We start from the raw sequence: 19,043 nt of genomic DNA, 5'->3' as shown, positions 1-19,043 counted from the left end.
CCGACAGCATCGGCGCTCTCTCATCATGACTTTGATCCCAGCCGTTTAGTTGCGTCCCGCGAATATACGGCCAGCATATTCCAGGGAATTCAACAGCGATTCCCTGGAATATCCTGGCCGCATATTCCTGTGAGCGCAACTATGCGGCCGGGATCACAGGTATGATGAGAGAGCGAACTGCTTCCGGACCAAAAGTCTGCGCAGTTCGCTCATCTCTATTATTAACCCCTTGAGGACAGAGCCCAAAATGGCCTTAAGGAGTGGGACAATTTTCAATTTAATGTTTTTGTTTTTTCCTCCTCTTCTTCTAAGAGCCATAACTCTCTTATTTTTCCAGCTACAGGGCCATGTAAGGGCTTGTTTTTTTTTAGGAAGAGGTGTACTTATTAAAGGCGCCTTTCGATCTACCATACCATGCATGACGGAACCCCCAAAATATCATTTATGGGGTGAAATTGGGGTGGGGGTGGGGGTGTAGGGGGAGATACAATTCTACAAATTGTGTAAAACTGACATTTTGGGGGAGATTTATCAAACATGGTGTAAAGTGAAACTGTCTCAGTTGCCCCTAGCAACCAATCAGATTCCACCTATCATTCCTCACAGACTCTTTGGAGAATGAAAGGTAAAAGCTGATTGGTTGCTAGGGGTGACTGAGCCAGTTTCACTTTACACCATGTTTGATAAATCTCCTCCTTTATCTTTATTCTATAGGTCAATCTGAATACAGCGATATGCAGTTTACATAGCTTTTCTAATGTTTTATTATTTTTATTAATGGTAAAACTTTTTTTTTTTTGCAAATAGGTGTGATTACAATGGCCGTTTTTTGGCCTACACAGGGAAGCCGGTGTCGCTGTCCTTTTTTTGAACCACGGCCCTGTTCCCGAGTACAGCGACATTCTATTGATGGGGTGAAGCACTGGAGGTGGGCCTGCCTGACCCCTGTGGGAGGAGACAGTGCTGTAAGACAGGAGTAGAACACCCATCATTGTGACAGGTGTTCTGCTCCTTACAGTGTACAGCATCTTTACAGATAGCTGCTTACGGTCTGGCAACCAAGGGGGGCCCCTGGGGGCCAGACTTATTTCACACTGCATCCATACCAGCAAGAAAGGGGGTAAAGTGCCCTCCCTCCCTTGCTCCCTGGGCTGGTCGCAGTGCAATATACAGGCACAGGAGAGAGAAAGCAACTCTGCTGTGTCTGCATCTTCAGGACACAGCTTGGCCCGGGGAGGAATGGGGTTAATAGCTTTAACCTCTGCCTCCCTGGGCCGGGCTACATACTGCATATTTGCGGATTGGTTCCGCGGCACTGATTGGAGAGGTGTCAGCCTTTCTTAGATCCCGCTCTCTGTTCCCAAGTTACGGCCTTCCGTACTTGCAAATGGATCAGATCGGACCATCAGCATACAAAGAAGGCCGTAACTTATAATTTTTCTGGCAGCCCAGCCCAGGGAGGCAGGGTATAAGGCTATTTACCCCATTCCTTCCCATGCAAGGCTGCAGGGACATTATTAACAGTGAGAGCTACAGAGCAATCTCATTAAATTGCTCTGTAGTTCAAAAGCACATGGGATGCCTAAAAATTGCTATAGCGCCTCTCAGAGGCAATAAATATCTGGTGATAGGTCCTCTTTATGCTTTATAATGGTAAGAATCTCTTTGTTACCCATAGCAACCAATCACAGCTCAGCTTTCATATTCCCAGAGCAATGTGAGAAATAAAAGTTGAGCTGTGATTGGTTGCTATGGGTCTCTTGTTATAAGACAGCACAATAACTTTCCCTTAAAGTTCTTTGTAGCCCATAGCAACCAATCAGAGCTCCCCTTTCACTTTACCAGGGAAACTTAATATGTGGAAGCCAAGCTGTGATTGGTTACTATATGGATACAAGGACACTGTGTGATAAATCCACCGAGAGCCCACCGGGCAGAGTATACTGCCAGCAGGGGAGAGAAGAGCTGGAGAAGGAGAGTGACCAGCAGGGGGCGCTCCTGTGTGCCGTCCACCATGGTTGTAGTTCCCTTTTCCTCCTCACCTCACACAATAACGGTGAGTACTGCAGAGCGGCCATCTTTGGGGGGGCAGAGCTGACAGGTACAGTGTAAGAGAGGTGGTGTATGGTGTATATAGTGTCATATTTACACACTTATACCCTTGGGACACCTTACTCCATTCTGGTGTATACTAAATCCCCCCATGTCTATTTCCTAATAACAAGAAGTACACATTTTTGTCAAATAAAAACATTTATTTAGCATTTTAAATTATCCGCTGTCGGTGGTAGGGATGCCCCTCAGAGCGTGGTGTGGTGGTGGTGGCGGGGAAGCCACGGAGCAGCTCCTGGGATATCATGGCGATGCATCTCCTTAGCGCCTCGGTGCTGGTAAAGCATCGCAGTATTAGTCTGGTGCTGTTGATACAGCTGATGAGCATCCTGCAGGTGGTGTTGATCCAGCTCAAGGTCTCACTGGCGGTTATGAGCCAGATCCACCTGTTGAAGAGGCTGGTCACCCACGTGAGAAGCTGAATAGTTGTTGCAATCCAGACAAGCTTCTCGCTGACTATGCCCATCAAATGTATCAGCTCACCGGTTGTAGTTGTGGTGATCCAGCTGGTAACAGTTGTCCAGATGTGCAGGTAGCTGCTGCAGGTGAGGGTGGTCGTCCAGATGATCAGGTCACTGGTGGTGCTGATCCAGGACATGATATCATTGGTGGTGGTGATCCAACTCAGCTGCTGAAAAGTGTCAGTGGTCCAGATGAGCAGGTGGCTGTCAGTGAAAACCCAGCTCAGCAGGCGGCTGGTGGTGGACACCCAACTGAGCAAATCACTGACAACGGTGATCCAGCTGAGCAGGGTAAAGAAGGCACTTTCCACGCTGTGCAGATGGCTGGTGATGGAGATCAGGCTTATCGGGTCTCCGGTGTTCACATTCCAGTTCAGCAGCTCTCCAGTGGTGGTGTTTGGACCCTGTAGGCTGCTGGTGCTGGAGCTGGGCCTCTGCAAATTTCTGGTGGTAAAGTTGGGACGCTGCAGGGTGGTGGTGGTAGAGTTCCACATGGGCAGGTCTCTGATGGTAGCATTTGCCCACTGCAGGTCGCTGGTGATATTGTCCCAGCTGAGCGGGTCGCTGATGAAATTGCCCCAGCTCAGCGGGTTGATGAAGGGTTCAATCAAGACTAGCGGGTGTCTGGTGGAAAGACAGCCCACCAGGATTGGAACCACATAACACAGGAGGTTGTCAAAAATGGCAAGACCCCTCTCAATCCTCTCCTCTCTCTCCATGGATTGACAAAAGTAAGAAACACTAGAAATAACTGGCAGTATACACAGGCAGAACGCAAGGTAGTACAGACAGTGTGATCGCTAGTGAGTTCCTAAGAACAGAGAGTCTGGGGCTCTGCACCCTCTTTTCTAGGGCCCTGGGATGACATCACCAAATATGTCACTTACTTGATGTCACTGGGTGTCATGTTCTGATACGATGTCATGGGTGTGTCCAGACACGTTGTTGCCATGCAACAGTGCAGACACAAGCTTGCCTGCAAGTGAAGTGAAAACCAACTGCCAGTACTAACGAGACAGACCATGTGACTGATTGAACTGAACATGTGCAACACAAGAGGATGCCTGGCGGTCTGTTACCTAGGGCAACAGGTTATAAAACTAAGCAGCACATGGGGGATGACTGAGTCTATGGGGGAGATTTATCAAACATGGTGTAAAGTGAAACTGGCTCAGTCGCCCCTAGCAACCAATCAGATTCCACCTTTCATTTTCAAAAGAGTCTATGAGAAATGAAAGATGGAATCTGATTGGTTGCTAGGGGCAACTGAGCCAGTTTCACTTTACACCATGTTTTGATCTCCCCCTATATCTCTAAAACAATACATTTTAAGTAATACTTGTACAATGGAAATTAGTTCAATTTAATGCATCACTATAGACGTAGTTGTGACAAAACCCCTTTAAATGAGCTCTAGCGCCAGTGACAGTGAGCACACTCAATCCATATAATAGGTCAGGAAGGGTTATGGTGCGTTTACACAGGCAGATTTATCTGACAGATTTTTTAAGCCAAAGCCAGGAACAGTCCATTAACAGGGAATGGGTCATAAAGGAAAGACTGAGATTTCTCCTTTTTTCAAATCCATTTCTGGCTTTGGCTTCCAAAATCTGTCAGATAAATCTGCCTGTGTAAACGCACCATTAGGCTATGTTCACACTGTGTATATGTCCGGCCGCATATTTTCACGGCCGGACATATACCCGGTAAACTCCGGCCGGAGATTTACGCTACTTGCGGCCGGCTACGTACGGACCGCGAACTTATGCCCGCAGTCTACTTACGCTTCCCGAGCGCCCTACGTAGTGATCTGACAGCGGTCTTTTACTTGGAAATCTTCGCCTAGCCCCAGACACCCCACAGAACCTTTTGGATCGGCACAAAAAGCTGCAAAAATGAAGAAATCACCACTACGTACGGGACCGCATGTAACGCTACGGGCGTAAGTTACGGCATTTTCGTCCGCAAACAATGGTCCGGTTCATTTTTTACGCCGCTGCGTACGATCCGGGCGTAAGTTTGTACGTAGTGTGAACTGTGCAGCCGTAGATCGTATACTTTCCATTATACGCAAACTACGTAAGTCTCCGACCGCTTATTCACGGAACACGCTACGGCCGGAAACTTACGTAGTGTGAACATAGCCTATGGGTGCGTTTACACAGAGAGATTTATCTGACAGATTTTTTAAGCCAAAACCAGGAACAGACTATAAACAGAGAACAGGTCATAAAGGAAAGACTGAGATTTCTTCTCTTCTCAAATCCATTCCTGGCTTTGGCCTCCAAAATCTGTCAGATAAATCTGTCTGTGTAAACGCACCATTAGTTAGCTGTGTAGGAGCTTATATTCTTTAAAAGGAGTCTACCCATTAGGGGGAGGAGGCAGTGATCCTGCAACGTCTGTACCCCCCCCCCCCCAAACGTTGTCTGTCTCCATGGTAGCTACAGCACAGCACCCACTGGCAGGGTGAGTATTGGGGAGGTGGGGCATACAGGATTCATGAGGCACCGTACAGTTTCTTGCTGTAAGGCCCCATGGATCCTAGCTAGGCCCCTGACAGTGATTTATTGCAGCAGTTACTGTTAACTGTGGAACCTTAGGGGTTAAATGGCATGACGTGAGTTATCTCTGATCCCGGCTATTACAGCAGCTTGCACCTGCCAGTGATGGTGCAGCCTCTGTGCCAGTACCTTCCCACACCTCCCAACCGTCTCAGGTCCACTATTTTGGGACTGCATTATTTTGTCCCGATGAGCAATCAGTTATATGTAGCACAATGTATCACTACGCTATAGGGTCCATTTATAAAGAAAGATTATCTGACAGATTATCTGCCAAAGATTTGAAGCCAAAGCCAGGAATGGATTTGAAAAGAGGAGAAATCTTTAATATTTAACGGACACAAAAATAGTGTTGACTATGTTTTTCTGTCCGTTAAAAGTAACCAATTAAAAGCAGATACGTTAAACGGATCGCGAACACGCAGTGTGAACCCACCCTTACAAAGGAAACTGTCTCCTGCAGTGAGGTACAGCGCTGATTGGTGTTCCCTAAAGGTCGTATTCCACGGCCCGACTTTGAGGAGCAAATGAGCGCTGTCAGCGCTCGTTTGCTCCTCGTCCCCCGCTCACTGCTGCCGCTATTCCACGCAGCAGCGAGCGGGTGAGTCCGGGGAGGGCCGGAGGGAGCAGCGGGGGGCCGGGGGGCTTGCCCGGGTGATCGATGATCGTCCGGGCAGCCCATAGGATATACTATTACATGGAGCGATGGCAGCAGATCGTTGCTACATAAGTCGTTTGTCTTTCAACATGTTGAAAGACAAACGACTTCAACAATCAGCCGACATGAATGATGTCCGCTGATCGTTGCCGATATCGGCCGATAATCGTTTCGTGGAATAGGGCCTTAAATCCCTAAAGGGGTTAACCAACATTAGAAAAAATATAACTTTGCTCCAGAAACAGCACCACTCTTGTTCTCAGTTTGTGTGTGGTATTGCAGTCCAGTAAATGAAGATAAGTTGTAATCCCACACACAACCCAAGAACAGGGGTGACTTCGGATGTGTCTTTTTACCTGACTTTTGTGATGCTTATCTCTGACTGTGCCCCCTTGATCTTGTGTTCAGTTTTGTATTGAAACACTTCCCTCTTGAACCTTATTTCGTCCTTTTACTTATATAAAGGTTTCCATCATGCCCCCTTCCCCTTCTGTCCTTTAGACTACAAAGATTTAGATCAGTCATGTTAAACTCTGGCCCGCGGACCAAATCTGGCCCGCAGTGCCATTATTTTTGGCCCGCCAGGCAATTCAGAGTTTGAGTTAAATAGCCCGCTATGGCTACTATAAAAGTCTATGGGGACGGCTGGCTACTATATGAGACTACATGGGAGGGCTGGCTACTATAAAAGAGTCTATGGGGGAGGTCTGGCTACTATATGAGACTACATGGGAGGGCTGGCTACTATATAAGAGAGTATGGGAAAGGACTGGCTACTATATAAGAGACTATTGGGGGGGGCTACTATATGAGACTATGGGGGAGGGCTGGCCACTATATAAGAGACTACAGGGAAGGGTTGACTACTATATAAGAGACTATGGGGGAGGGCTGGCTACTATATAAGAGACTATGGGGGGGGCTGACTACTATATAAGGAGACTATGGGGGAGGGCTGGCTACTATATAAGAGACTATGGGGGAGGGCTGGCTACTATATAAGAGACTATGGGGGGGGGCTGACTACTATATAAGGAGACTATGGGGGAGGGCTGGCTATTATATAAGAGACTATATGGGGGAGGGCTGGCTACTATATAAGAGACTATGGGGGAGGGCTGGCTACTATACAAGAGACTATGGGGGAGGACTGGCTACTATATAAGAGACTATGGGGGAGGGCTGGCTACTATATAAGAGACTATGGGGGAGGGCTGGCTACTATATTTTTATTAAGGTAAAATAAATACCCCAGAATTATCTATTTTGTTGGGAGAATTACAGCTCCCAGCAGTTCCTGAATGTCTATAGCGGTCAGGGCATGCTGGGAGTTGTAGTTTCTAATCTATGGGGTTAGGTGTTACATAGTTCTGGGGTATTCATTTTACATGACTAAACAAATGTAACACCCAACCCCATAGATTGTAAACTACAACTCCCAGCATGCCCTGACAGCTATAGACCTTCAGGAACTGATGGGAGTCGTTTTTCTTCCTACTAAATATTTTTTTTATTAATGTAAAATGAATACCCCAGAATTATGTAATACCTAACACCATCAATTGTGAACTACAACTCCCAGCATGCCCTGACAGCTATAGACCTTCAGGAGAATTGTAGCTTCTGGTATTGTCCAACAAGATTATATGGTATATAGTGTCTGTGCTGCAGTGACATTTTATCATATAATTTCCCCCGTACGGTAAGTGGACCTGTGTCCGTTGAAATGCCAGGGACGTTTTTCAGTCCCATGCCGGCCCTGCAAAAACCCCTACAGATGACAACTGCCCCACCACATGGAAAAACTCCTTTCCGACTCCAATAGCAATCAGAATAATCTCTGCATCAATGTAACACCAGAGATCTGGTGCCCATAACATGGTTACAAACCTAGGAGTAAAAAGATCACTACACAGATCACTGTCCTGTCCATTCATATATTTGTTCATTGTGATCAGATCACCCCTAAGACGTCTTTTGTCTAGCGTAAATAACCCCAAGCTTGATAACCTGTCCTGGTACTGTAACCCACCCATTCCCTTAACCCCTTAACGACATCGGGCGTAAATGTACACCCCCGCAGGGTGGGCTTTAACGCAAACGGACGTACATTTATGCCCAATGTTTCTCCGATCGCTGCGTGTACAATGGCGATGGAAAGCAATGGTGATTGGTACAGCACCAATCGGCATTAGTGTCCGTGGAAAAGATGGCGCCCGTGCCACCCCCACTATCGCTGTGATAGGCCGGCCAGTACTGGCCAGCCCATCACGGCGATCAAAGACTTAAAAAGTGTGTCCCCGGGTTCTGCAGAACAGGTGTGTATAGTGTAGGTGCACTATATTCACCTGATCCCAGGGTCCGGAGCGAAGATCGGCGTCCTCTTCTCTGCGTCTTCTGACTTCGGTTCCCGTTGGGTCTCTGTCGTCTAACTTCGGAAATATTTGGCAGCTTCGCTCTACTGCCCCCTAGCGACTGATCAGTGTATATTATACACTGATCAGTTGCTTTAGGTTAAAAAAAAGTTTTGTTTTGTTTTTCAGAATTTTTTTTTTCTTTTTATGCGCCCTAAGGCCATGTTCACACAATGTGGAACAATGTGGCGTGAAAATGAAATATTACATTTTTTACACTATAATGTTGGTTTAGCCTTAAATTTTTAATTTTCACAAGGGGTTAAAAGAGAAACACACAAAATGTGTAGAGCAATTTCCCCCGAGTCCGTAAATACCCCACATGTGGACGTAAAGCACCATGTGGGCGCAGGGCAAGCCTCCGAAGGAGCGCCATTTGGATTTTGACGGCTGGATTTGGCCAGAATGGATGATGAACGCTCGTGCTGCCAAGACAGTGAAAACCCCCCACAAGTGACCCCATTCTGGAAACTACACCCCTCAGGGAATCTAACAAGGGGTGCAGTAAGGATATGGACCCCTTGATGACGGACACATTTGTGCCGTGAAAGTGAAAAAAATGAAAAATTTCCCTATCACGTCACATTGTTCCACATTTGTGCCCGTCACCATATGCTCACTGCAAAAATGAAAAATGAAGGCTAGAACAAAGTTTTAGTGTAAAAAATAGAATTTTTCCTTTTTTATGCCACATTGTTCTGAAAATCTGTGAAGCACCTGTGGGGTCCAAATGCTCACTGCACCCCTTGTTACATTCCTCTAGGGGTGTAGTTTTCTAAATGGTGTCCCTTTAGGAGTGTTTTTTATGTTTTGGCACCTCAGAGCCCAGGGGCGTAGCTAGGATTCATGGGGCCCCATAGCAAAAAACTGTATGGGGCCCCATGAATCCTGTAGCCCCCCCCCCCCCCCCGCCAAACACAGACAATGACGCACATATACAGATACGCCACTGACATACACACATATATACGCTGTAATGTGATTACACTAGTACAGATGTATACACCATGAATAGACTGTACACAGGGAAATCATCTCAGTGTAATAAGAAATACTCAACCAGAAATAAAAGAAAATGCAGCAGATATTAATGGTGGGTTCTTTTATTAGAGCCCAGCATTAATAGAAGCTGCTGCACAACATCTTTGGGAGCAAACCTGTCAATCACTTGAGACACTGCTGACATACACAAACACACACACACATATACACCAGTGCTACAGACATTGCTGACATACACAAACACACACACACATATACACCAGTGCTACAGATATTGCTGACATACACAAACACACACACACACACATATACACCAGTGCTACAGATATTGCTGACATACACACACATATAGCCACAGATACATACACATACTGACATATAAATATATACACAGATACATATATACACACACTGACATATACATATACCCACAGATACATACATACACTCACTGACACACATACACACCACTTACAGCTCCCAGGCTTCCCCCTCCTCCTCCTGTAGTCCGGGCTGATCTTCACATAGAAGTATTGAGGACCTTTGGGTCATGTGACCCAAAGGTCCTTCATCCCTCTCCTGTGCCGTCTGGCAGGTCCTGCTCCTCTGTTCAGCCCGCTCACCCGACACTACAGTGAGGGGGCTGAACAGTGCAGGGGTGGGTCCCTCTTCCACTGGACCCCTGGGGGAGCGGGGTACCTGCCATGAAGGCAGGGCAGGCTTTCTCGGGCCCCCTTCCTGCAGGGGCCCCATAGCAGTCGCCCTCCCTGCCTTTATGGTAGCTACACCACTGCCAGAGCCTCTGCCAACCTGAAGTGGTACGGTCAAAAGTGACCAAATATAATGGAGACGTTGAAATTCACTAGGCGCTCCTTTATATCTGAGGCTTGTGGTTGCGTCAAATAGCGCAATAGGGCCACATACGGGGTATTTCTATAAACAACAGAAACGGGGCAATAAATATTGGGGTGCATTTCTCTGGTAATAGGTTTATAATTATGAAAAATATTGGATTACAATAAAATCTCTGCACAGAAAATTAAAATTTTCAAATTTCTTACACACTTAGCTTTTATTTCTGTGACTCCCCTAAAGGGTTAAAACACTTTCTGGATGTGCTTTTGCAGAGTTTGGGGGGTGCAGTTTCTGAAATGGGGTGCTTTGTGGTGCTTTATAACATACAGGCCCCTCAAATACACTTTAAGGCTAGGTTCACACTATGTAACTGTGCGGCTGTATTTTTTATGCGGCTGTAAATGTGCGGATGAAACTACGGCCGTGGGAAAAAATAGACATGCGGCTGAAAACATACGGTCATTTACTTGGAAATCTGGTTCAACTAAAAATAACAAAAAAAACAGTTTACATGAAGAAAGTGATGCAAACACCTCTGGATGCATCTGGGAAAGCAGGGAAACAGTTTACATGAATTGCTATTACCGGGGTTTGCGATCCTCTGCAGTAATGCCGATGTCTCTCATGGTTAATATATTGAATTAATAAAACACATTTTCTTTGTAATAAAGTGCCTTTCGTTGTTCAATAATTAAATGTAAACGATTCCATCATTGTGCAATTAAATATACTGTTAAAATAAATATATATATAAATAAATGTATATTTATATATATATTTATTTTTTGACAGTATATTTAATTGCACAATGATGGATTCGTTTAAATTAAATTATTGAACAACGAAACTGATTTTATTTCAACGAAAATGTGTTTTATTAATTAAAAATTAGTACAGGAAGCTCTATAAGCCGTTAATTTATATTGCCGGCAATAGAGCTTTCTGTACTAATCATCACTTTACTTTAATGAAAACATCAAATGTTTCTTCTAATTATGTTATCACAATAGCATTATTAGAAGAAACATTCAGAATTATATGTGCGCTCAGCTGATTGGCTGATCGGCTGAGCGCACATATAAAGAGCCGGTCCGCAGTACAGTGACTTCATTGTGCTGCGGACCAGGGAAGAGACAACATCGGGGTGAGTATAGAGCTCTCCCCACCCCCTCCCCTGCACTGCACCCCTCCCAGCAAGGAAGGGGGGGTCACTTAACCCCTTCCTTGCTGGGATGGGTGCAGTCTGACATCAGTCTGGCCCCCAAGGGGTTAAGGGGGATACAATACATCCTCCCTTAACCCCTTGGGGGTCAGACTGTAAGCAGCGATCTGTAAAGATGCTGCATACTGTAAGGAGCACAACACCGCTCACAATGATGGGTGTTGTGCTCCTGTTTGTGTGTTTTTTGTGTGTTTCTCCCTTTTTGTTTTTCAGATATCGGTATCCTGTGGATTACGTCGGATTCCGTGGACTACGTCGATGACCAGCGGTTGTTTTTTTTTTTTTTTTATAAAATGGTCAATGAGGGGTGTGGGGGTGTTTTTATTTGAATAAAAAAAATTTTTTACTTGTGTCTTGTCTTTATTTCGTTACTTTATAGACTTAGTAGTGGAAGCTGTCTAATAGACGGAATCCATTACTAAGTCGGGGCCTAGTGTTAGCCGGTATAAAATGGCTAACACTAACCCCCCATTATTACCCCAGTACCCAATGCCACCAGGGGTACTGGGAAGAGCCGGGTGCCAGTGGTCCCGGAGCGTCAAAATTGGCGCTCCTGGACCGGGCGGCAGCAGACTGGTAAGATTTAGGCTGGGGAGGGCCTAAACCAATGGGGGGACCCTATGCGTTTTTTTTTTTTAAAATAAATAAATAAATAATTTAAAAAAAACGCATAGGGTCCCCCCTATTTTTATAACCAGCCGGGTTAAAAACCAAACGACAGCAGCCTGGTAACACCAGGGTGGGAAGAGCCATTGGTTTAGGCCCTCCCCAGCCTAAATCTTACCAGCCTACTGCCGCCCGGTCCAGGAGCGCCAATTTTGACGCTCCGGGACCACTGGCACCCGGCTCTTCCCAGTACCCCTGGTGGCATTGGGTACTGGGCTAATAATGGGGGGTTAGTGTTAGCCATTTTATACCGGCTAACACTAGGCCCCAACTTAGTAATGGATTCCATCTATTAGACGTCTTCCACTACTAAGTCTATAAAGTAAAAAAATAAAGACAAGACACAAGTTAAAAAAATGTTTAATCAAATAAAAACACCCCCACACCCCTCATTGACCATTTTATTAAAAAAAACAAAAAAAAAACAACCGCTGGTCATCGACGTAGTCCACGGAATCCGACGTAATCCCCAGGATACCGATATCTGAAAAACAAAAAGGGAGAAACACACAAAAAACACACAAACAGGAGCACAACACCCATCATTGTGAGCGGTGTTGTGCTCCTTACAGTATGCAGCATCTTTACAGATCGCAGCTTACAGTCTGGCCCCCAAGGGGTTAAGGTGAGGATTTATTGTATCCCCCTTAACCCCTTGGGGGCCAGACTGATGTCAGACTGCACCCATCCCAGCAAGGAAGGGGTTAACTGACCCCCCCCCTTCCTTGCTGGGAGGGGTGCAGTGCTGGGGAGGGGGTGGGGAGAGCTCTATACTCACCCCGATGTGTCCTCTTCGCTGGTCCGCAGCACAATGAAGTGACTGTACTGCGGACCGGCTAATTATATGTGCGCTCAGCCGAACAGCCAATCAGCTGAGCGCACATATAATTCTAAATGTTTCTTCTAATAATGCTATTGTGATAACATAATTAGAAGAAACATTTGATGTTTTAATTAAAGTAAAGTGATGATTAGTACAGAAAGCTCTTTTGCCGGCAATATGAAGTAACGGCTTATGGAGCTTCCTGTACTAATTAATATTTAATTAATAAAACACATTTTCGTTGAAATAAAATCAGTTTCGTTGTTCAATAATTTAATTCTAACGAATCCATCATTGTGCAATTAAATATACTGTCAAAAAATAAATATATATATAAATATACATTTATTTATATATATATTTATTTTAACAGTATATTTAATTGCACAATGATGGATTCGTTAGAATTAAATTATTGAACAACGAAAGGGACTTTATTACAAAGAAAATGTGTTTTATTAATTTAATATATTAACTATTAGAGGCATCGGCATTCGGCATCATTGCCGGCTATTTTTGAAGTACTCCGTACGGACCGCCTGTCAATCCACGGCCGCATTTCCAGCCGCAAACAATGGTCTTGTTCATTTTTTACGGGTCCGTTTACGATAGGGCCGTAGATTCATACATAGTGTGCACTGTGCAGCCGTATATCGTATACTTTCCGCCGCACAATTACAGCCGCAAATACAGCCGCACAGTTACATAGTGTGAACCTAGCCTCAGGCTATGTTCACACTACGTAAAACTACGGCCTTAGTTCTAGCCGCAGAACTACGGCCGTAGTTTTGAGGGGTGGAATTATTTTCAATGGGATCCCATGCGGCGCCGGAAAAAACTGTCAGTTTTCTGTGTCTGGAATTCAGTGAATTCCGGCTGCAGAAAGACCTGTCAGTTCACACAGTGAAGCAAGCGGCTCCAGCGGCTTGCTTCACTGTGGGCTATGGGAAGCTCTGATGCGGGTGCACGTTGATGCACCCGCAATAGAGATCCGCGGCCGGAAAGATCACCCAGCCGGTACTTAAGTACCGGCCGGGATGATCCGGGCTGAGGCTGGGCGTTACGGAACGGCCGGGTGTTCACGTTGTGTGAACATAGCCTTAACCTGAACAGGTCCCTAAAAATATCTGATTTTGAAATTTTACTGAAAATTTGGAAAATTGCTGCTAATGTTTTACGCTTTTTATTGTCTAAAAAAATGAAATATAGTTTAATAAATGCCGCCAACATAAAGTAGACATGTTGCTAATGCTATTTAATATATAATTTATGTGGTATAACCATTTTCTGTATAAGCAGAAAAGTTTCAAAGTTGGAAAAATGCTTTTTTTTCAAAATTTTTCACGTTATTTTGTTTTTTTTTCAGAGATTCGTTAAAAGTATCGACTACAATTTACCAGAAATGTAAATACCATATGTCACGGGAAAACAGTCTCAGATTCAGCCGGATAGGTAAAAGCATTCCCAAGTTATTAATGAATAAAGTGACACAGGTCATATTCATAAAATTTGTCTCTGTCCTCAAGGCCATTTCAGGCCCGGTCTTAAAGGGGTTGTGCACAAAAAAAAAATTTCTTTCAAATCAACTGCTGCCATGAAGTGCCAGAGATTTGTAATTTACTTCTATTAAAAAATCTCAAGCCTTCCAGTACTTACCAGCTGCTGTATGCCCAGCAGGAAGTGGTATTATTTCCAGTCTGGAGAGCAGGAGAGGTTTTCTATATGGATTTGCTCCTTCTCTGGACAGTTCCTGACATGGACAGAGGAGGCAACAGAGAGCACTGTGTCAGACAGGAAAGAAAACACCACTTCCTGCTGGACACACAGCAGCTGATAAGTACTGGAAGGCTTGAGATTTTTTAATAGAAGTAAATTACAAATCTCTGGCACTTCATGGCAGCAGTTGATTTGAAAGAAAAAATTTTTTGGTGCACTACCCCTTTAAGGGGTTAAAGTGACTCTGTATCCACAATCTGACCCCCCAAAACCGCTTGTATCTTCAGATAGCTGCTTTTAATCCAAGATCTGTCCTGGGGTCCGTTTGGCAGGTAATGCAGTTAATGTCATAAAAAACAACTTTTAAACTGGCAGCCCCGTGCCTTTTGGCCGTGGCTTACACTTGTATATGCATTAGGCTGGCACAACCTCTCTGTCCCTCCTCCCCACCCTCCTCATCATTAGGAATGCTCCAGGCAGATTTCCTCCTATTCATCAGCTGTGTGAGCCCGGCACATGGGCTGGATCGTTAAGGCACCTGTGCAGTGTTCACTGCAGAGGAATAGGAAAAATGGTGAAGAGGGTGGGGAGGAGGGACAGAGAGGTTGTGCTAGCCTAATTGGGCTGCCATTTTAAAAGTTGTTTTTTATGACAATAACTGCATCACCTGCCGAACGGACCCCAGGACATATCTTGAATTAAAAGCAGCTATAAGAAGGTACAAGCTGTTTAGGGGAGTCAGATTGTGGGTACAGAGTCACTTTAACCCCTTAAGGTCAAAGCCTATTTTCGTTTTTGCGCTTTTGCTTATTCCATTTTAAGTTTAAAAGTCCATAGCGCTTGCATTTTTTCACCTAGAGACGTATATGAGCGCTTATTTTTTGCGAAACCAATTCTACTTTGCAATGACCGGCATTATTTTTCCATAACATATGCTGCGAAACCGGAAAAAAATCATTTGCGCTGTCAAATTGAAAAAAAAACGAATTTGTTTTGATTTCGGGGAGTTTTGCATTTACGCCGTCCGTCCTATGGTAAAACTGACTTGTTATGCATGTTCCACAAGTCATTACGATTACTATGATATATAACATGTATAACTTATATTGTATCGGATGGCCTGTAAAAAATTCAAACCATTGTTAACAAATATACGTTCCTTAAAATCGCTCCATTCCCAGGCTTATAGCGCTTTTATCCTTTGGTCTATGGGGCTGTGTGATGTGTCAGTTTTTGCGCCATGATGTGTTCTTTCTATCGGTACCTTGATTGCGCATATACGACTTTTTGATAGTTTTTTATTACATTTTTTCTGGATTTGATGCGACCAAAAATGCGCAATTTTGCACTTTGGAATTTTTTTGCGCTGACGCCGTTTACCGTGCGAGATCAGGAATGTGATTAATTAATAGTTTGGGCGATTACGCGCGCGGCGATACTAAATATGTTTTTATTTATTTATTAATTTATATTTATAAAATGGGAAAAGGGGGGTGATTTGGACTTTTATTAGGGGAGGGGATTTTTTATTAATAAAAACACTTTTTACTTTTTTTTTTACTGTAACTAGAAGCCCCCCTGGGGGGCTTGTATATACATAGCACTGATCTCTCATAGAGATCAATGCTGTGTATATACACAGCAAAGATCGATTAGATCGGTCATCGATTACTATGGCCTGCTGCAGGCCACAGCAATCTATTGCCGAGCCGGGATCAGCGTCATTCCGACGCTGAGGCCCGGCACGGGCAGAAGAACGGATCTCCCCCCCGCGATCGCATCGCGGGGGGGAGATCCGACCCACTAGACACCAGGGATGTGTTTACCTAAGCCTCTAAGTGCAGCTGTCAGGTTTGACAGCTGCACTTAGAGGCTTAATTAGCCGGCGCGGTAACGGGACCCGCGCCGGCTAATAGAGGCACTGCCCGGCTGCACGTGTCAGCCGGGATCAGCGCCGTTCAGAGCGGGGTCCCGGCGGGACCCCGCTCTGAACACCCCGAACGGCACCATGGCGTAACAGATACGTCATGGGTCGCTAAGGGGTTAATGACCTTTGTCGCCCTCCTCTGCACCCAGTTCAGCTGTGTCCTTCTTATATACCGGTGCCCAAAACTGTACACAGTATTCCATGTGTGGTCTGACCAGGGATTTATAAAGAGGCAAAACTATGTTCTCATCTTTAGCATCTATACCTCTTTTGATGCATCCCATTATTTTATTAGCCTTGGCAGCTGCTGCCTGGCACTGATCACTAAAGTTGAGTTTACTGTCCACCAATACTCCCAGGTCCTTTTCGGAAGTAGTCTTATTATTTAGCACATAACTGTACTTACTATTACTTCGGCCCAAATACACACCCTTACATTTATTCACATTAAACTTCATTTGCCATTTCTCCGCCCAAGCCTCCAGCTTCTCCAAATCCTTCTGTAATATGATATTATCCTCCTCTGTGGTGATTACTTTACCCAGTTAAGTATCATCTGCAAAAATGGAAATTCTACTCTGTAGCCCCTCTACAAGGTCATTAATAAATGACCTTGTACAATGGATGTTCGATGTTCCTATCCGATAGTAAGATGGTCTGTACTCGATTGCATGGTGTCACACATAGAGTAGACTACTGTCCATTGTAATCCAATTGTTCATTGCCCATAATAAATGACCCAGTGCTCTGATGTATTTCCATGAAGATAAGTTACACTCAGGTCTTGTGGTCTAGTTGTGCACTTCCTATTGGTCCAGAAGTGAACCATTTTGTTCGTAGTGATCTGGTTCCTGGAGTTCTCATGACAGTCCTCCAGGATCTGTAGAGAGATGGATAACAACCACTATGGGTCACGTAGTAGATGCTATTAGTGTTCTACCAATGTATGTAGGAGACACATCTACCTCGTAGTTCTTTTCATTTGCTTTTCCATTATTATTGTGAAGTTCTCCTTGAAGTAATGAGAATAGCGGAGAGCTGGAGATGACGACCCTCAAGCAGATGTCTGGACTAAATTTGTGTTGTTTTTGTAGCAATTATAATAATTGGGACGATAATGTGATAAAGGAAGAATCTGGAGGAATACGTGACTGTTTCTTATTACTTTTCTATTAGATAATTATTTATATCATGATTTGTCTTGTACAGTCATGGCCAAAAGTTTTGAGAATAACACAAATAGTATATTTTCACATGTTCTGCTGCCCTCTGGTTTTTATGTGTGTTTGTCAGATGTTTTTATCACATACAGAAATATGATTGCAATCATATTATGAGTAACAAAAGCTTATACTGACAGATAGAATGAGTTAATGCAGCAAGTCAATATTTGCAGTGTTGACCCTTCTTCTTCAGGACCTCTGCAATTCCCCCTGGCATGCTCTCAATCCACTTCTGGACCAAATCCTGACTGATAGCAGTCCATTCTTGCACAATCAATGCTTGCATTTTGTCATAATTTGTTGGTTTTTGTTTGTTCACCCGTCTCTTGATGATTGACCACAAGTTCTCAATGGGATTAAGATGTGGGGAGTTTCCAGGCAATGGACCCAAAATCTCTATGTTTTGTTCCCTGAGCCATTTAGTTATCACCTTTGCATTATGGCAAGGTGTTCCATCATGCTGGAAAAGGCATTGTTGATCGCCAAACTGCTCTTGGACGGTTGGGAGAAGTTGCTCTTGGAGGACATTCTGGTACCATTCTTTATTCATGGCCGTGTTTTTAGGCAAGATTGTGAGAGAGCCGATTCCCTTGGCTGAGAAGCAACCCCACACATGAATGGTTTTAGGATGCTTTACAGTTGGCATGAGACAAGACTGATGGTAGCGCTCACCTCGTCTTCTCTGAATAAGCTGTTTTCCAGATGTCCCAAATAGAGATGAGCGAACCTGGAGCATGCTCGAGTCCATCCGAACCTGGACTTTCGGCATTTGATTAGCGGTGGCTGCTGAAGTTGGATAAAGCCCTCAGGCTATGTGGAAAGCATGGATATAGTCATTGGCTGTATCCATGTTTTCCAGACAACCTTAGAGCTTTATCCAACTTTAGCAGCCACTGCTAATCAAATACCGATCGTTCGGGTTCGGATGGATTCTAGTCCCAAACAATGGGAAAGGGGATTTATCAGAGAAAATGACTTTACCCCAGTCCTCAGCAGTCCACCTGTACCTTTTGCAGAATATCAGTCTGTCCCTGATGTTTTTTCTGGAGATAAGTGGCTTCTTTGCTGCCCTCCTTGAGACCAGGCCTTGCTCCAAGAGTCTCTGCCTCACAGTGCGTGCAGATGCACTCACACCTGCCTGCTGCCATTCCTGAGCAAGCTCTGCACTGCTGGTAGCCCGATCCCGCCGCTGAAACACTTTTAAGAGGCGGTCCTGGCGCTTGCTGGTCTTTCTTGGGCGCTCTGGAGCCTTTTTGACAACAATGGAACCTCTCTCCTTGAAGTTCTTGATGATGCGATAGATTATTGACTGAGGTGCAATCTTTCTAGCTGCGATACTCTTCCCCGTTAGGCCATTTTTGTGCAGTGCAATGATGTCTACACATATTTCTTTAGAGATA

Source organism: Dendropsophus ebraccatus, chromosome 6, assembly GCF_027789765.1.
Source record: "Dendropsophus ebraccatus isolate aDenEbr1 chromosome 6, aDenEbr1.pat, whole genome shotgun sequence".
Classification (NCBI taxonomy): Eukaryota; Metazoa; Chordata; class Amphibia; order Anura; family Hylidae; genus Dendropsophus; species Dendropsophus ebraccatus.
Note: the sequence above shows the minus strand (reverse complement) of the source record.